The sequence below is a fragment of the Gavialis gangeticus genome, unplaced genomic scaffold (genome assembly GCF_001723915.1).
Source record: "Gavialis gangeticus isolate Ggan-Ray unplaced genomic scaffold, GavGan_comp1, whole genome shotgun sequence".
NCBI lineage: Eukaryota > Metazoa > Chordata > Crocodylia > Gavialidae > Gavialis > Gavialis gangeticus.
Window position 1 is genome coordinate 26,897,530 of NW_017728998.1, and position 4,204 is coordinate 26,901,733.

Below are 4,204 nucleotides of genomic sequence, written 5' to 3' on the forward strand. Positions count from 1 at the left end.
GCTACTAGAACTTTAATCCACCATGGCTGTTCTTTGAATATCATTTATTTGAACTGCCCAGACATGAAATAACTCACCTCTGAACAGCTTCCATATCTTTGCACCCTAAAAAGATGGGGTACATTGCTTTCCCAGTGCAACAATGTATCTTAAAGAACTTAATCTTTAATTCCCTCCATTTCTCCAGCATAGTGTGACACATTACAAAGCAGTTCTCTCAAAACCATATTACGTTTCCTGTCCTCAAGGTTGTAATTTTCATGTAATATTTTGGAATTGATCAATTTACAATTCCCACTTCTGCAGAAGGTGGAGAGACCTTAGTAATGTATAATGGCCCTTCCAGAAAGGCAATTATTTCCTATGTGCAAATCCTCTCTCGCCTTTTGCCAAAATATTCAATAAATATTCACCTTTTTGCTATTCCACTTGCTATATACAGCATGTCATAGATTATTTATCAGTAAATACAATAATTTGAGGCAGGATCTTGATTTTGAGGTAGAATAAATTATGAACAGCATGGAAGAGAAGATGGTTAAAATAAGACCATACCCTTGAAAAATCAGATGCACATCTTTGTCAAGAAGATGGGACATTTTAATGACCTCAATTTTCTGCTGTCTCTGGTATCTTTTTAATTGTACCACCAGATGAGTGTATTTTCATCATCTGTTTATTTCAAAGGAAGTTTAGGTCAAACAATAATTGTAACTCTATTATTCATTATTTATTTGAATCTTCCAATATTTTTAAAGCTTAAAATACTTGTAGAGGTTTGGTGAAAGTATTCTTTTTAATGGTGGAAATGCTGCTAGGTTAGCCCTGATTTATTTCCATGTCAAAACTACATATTAAAAAGGAAGAACAGGTTTAAAGATAGGGAAGAGATATTCTTAACAAGATTATATATCTACATATTTTATATTTATTACACCAGGGATTCTTTTTATATCTTTATATTGACTAATTAGCACTGACAACAGCAGAGGTAGAGGAGGAGATTAAAGGCAACCCTTTTACAAGTCTCTTTTTTAAATCAAGAAGAATTCAGAAGCAACATGGATTTAGGTGACATGTATAAAACAGAATCCAGTCCAATTAATGAAACCTCAAGCAGATAAATCCTTCCAACCTGTAATAAATGCAGTTCCATTTTAATTTGTTAGAATGACCTAATAGCATTGAGAAAAGAATGGATATTGATCATAACTTGGATTTATCATTGTATTTAATTAAGGGCTTTAAGTGAAAAAGTATATGAACATTAAGAGGTGATCTGCTGCACAGTCAAAGAGATTCCATTTGGTATAAATGAATCCTTATGCATAAATCCTGTGCACACATTGACTTGCAAAAATGTAAAATACTTCCATTTGTGACTGATTCCAGTGAAACATCTACAGTATAATTTAAAGGTGAAAATTGTCCTCATTCAGAAGAAAGAGGTTAAAAATTCCTTTTCCATTTGACTTCTATTGATGCAAAATTTATCTCAGTTCAAGTTTTAGAGATCTATTATTTTCTTTATAGGTAAAGAGGCATTACATCATTAAGAGACATTATGTGGCATTTGAAAGTGTTCCAAGAACATTCTTATATTCAGAATCTGAAATGGGATTCTCTTATTCATATCCAGAACAGCTACAACATCAACAACTCAATACCAGCTTTATCATCAGTATCATCTATTTTACCCTCTTTCGAAGCAGAGTTGCACTGTCACATTATGGTATAAACTGTCTCCCTAATGCCCATATACATACCCTTTAATTTTTAGAAAATAACAATGGATCAGATGTTGCTATGGTTAGCTTAAAATAAAGCACTAATCATTTCCAAACATACAGAGCTTTTTGCCTAATCTACATATATAATTAAAGCTGTCTGGGATATGATTTTTTTTTTAAAGATTGGTATAGTTAAAGCAGTATACTCCACCCCCATATACAAAAACAGTGTTTCTAATAGAAATATGCCATCTGTCAGTGTCATTTATTCTCCTTCCTGGGTAAGCTATATCAGTATAAGAATCTTTATACCAGTGTAAATTTGGGAGATTTTTCATTTGATCTGTACTGTAATAATCAAACAGTACAATCTTTGTGTGCAGACTTTCCAAAATAATGATCAAAAGTTGGGCTCCCAGAGCTAGATTATCAAAAGTGCTCAGCACCCAGCAGCTCCCATTGGGGGCACCCCTACTAGGATAGTGTATATGAAAAGTTTCCTTCAGTACTCCTGAGGGTGCTCAGTTTATCATTTTCACATAGTAATTCATTGTTTTTATAGCCAGTGAAATGGCAACTTGCAGAAATCTAGAATGCATTATATGTGACCTAACACTGGATTATTCCATCTCATTCCAGAATATTTTTATCCTGGTCTAAATAAAAGTCTAGATCTCTAATCTATCTCTAGCTTTAGAAGCATAGGAACAAATGACTGGGCCTTGTGGGTGATCAAGACCAGTCCCCAGACAATAGAACTTTTCATATTTTTTACTAAGCTAGTAAGCCTACTGCATTCACTATTGTCAAAAGCCCAAGGATTTAAATTTATAAAATAATAACACTTGTTTATTCAGAGAGCCTTCTTAGCCTACTGACCTGCTAGTCTCTCCTGCAATTCCCAGGGCCAATGTAACAACACTCTTAACGGTATACGGAAATCTTTCCCCTTTACATGTAACATATCTCCATGTAATACTAACATTAGAAGGTTGAACCCATAGTTAAAGCACATTTTAACAGGTCTCTATTAGTCTTTGTATTGGCCTTTTAGTTCTAGGTGATCCTCTCAGTTTCTCTGCATTCTCAATCCTTATTGGTTCAGTTCTTGTTTGGTTTCCTTGTTCAGATGACTCTACTTCTGTTTCATTTTCAGTCTCCTCTGTTGCTTCTTGTTGCTTCGTTGTTTCCTTTGATAAATCTCGCAATGCTGCTTTTCTCTCCCTTTACGAGCTGCAAGTGCTGTCTGTTCCTTCTTAATGCCTATCTTTCTGGTGCAATTACTTGATAGGAACTAAGAGCTACTTGATGGGAAACTAGTGCTTTTTGTTTCCACGTTCGTCCATCTGGAATAAGCACCATATCATTGTTGTGTGGTTGTGGTAACTACCTGGAACCCCTGTCATAGTACCATTTTTGTTTCAGTTTGTCAATTTTTTTTCATGTTTTTATGTTTTGCTTTTCATTCTGATGAGGATCATCCATAAGATTTGACAGTCTGGTTTTGAGTTTCCTGTTAAACAGTATTTCTGCTGGGAAAAATCCATGTTTCATGGGTGTTGCCCTGTAATTTAGGAGTGACAGGTAAACATCGGTGTGTGAGTCTGTAGCTTTTTTCAACAATTTATTCACTATTTGTACTCCATTTTCCACCAGACCATTGGATTGTGGGCATTTAGGACGTGAAGTATTGTGACTGAATTTATATTTGTTTACAAACTCTTTAAAATTGAGACAGTTAAACTGATGTCCACTGCCTGTTCTCACAACTTGTGGAAACCCATGTCTATCAAAAATCAATTTGATGTAAATTATGACATGCTTTGCTGGTGTGCTTTCAAGCAATGCAGTTTCAGGATAGTGAGAATAATAATCCAGCACTAATACATATTTTTTTCTGCATGCATGAATAAATTAATGCCCACTTGATACCACAGAGCTATGGGTTCCTTCATGACCATCGCGGGCTTTTTTCTTTGCACTTTTTTCTTTCTGTACTTTAGCTATGTTGCAAAAGCCTTTACAGTAGGGCTGTGCAAAGCTTCAGGCGGTGAGTCAATTCAGAGGAGATTTGGCCCGATTCGGTGGCCGAATCTCCAAATCCAAATCAAATTAGGGGACCAATTAAAAGGTCCAAATCAATTCAAAGCTCTCTGAACCTTTGGAAAAGATTCAGAGAGCTGTGATGATTCGGGCAGTCCCCAGTGGCTGCAGCAGGGTGCTGCACCCTACTCCAAGCTGGTAAGTACTAGAGGTGGAAAAGGGGAGGGTGGGAGAGGGGACCATGGGGGGGACCCCTGCCAGGCCCCCTCCCCTGCCTGCTCACCCAGTAAGGATATGCGAAGTGGGTCCTATTCGATTTGGATTCGGGTTCAGCCCAAATCAGGGACAGTGATTCGATTTGTTGATTTGGATCACTGTCCCTGATTCAATTTGGCTGAATCTGAAGATTCACTGCTGATTCAGAGAATCAG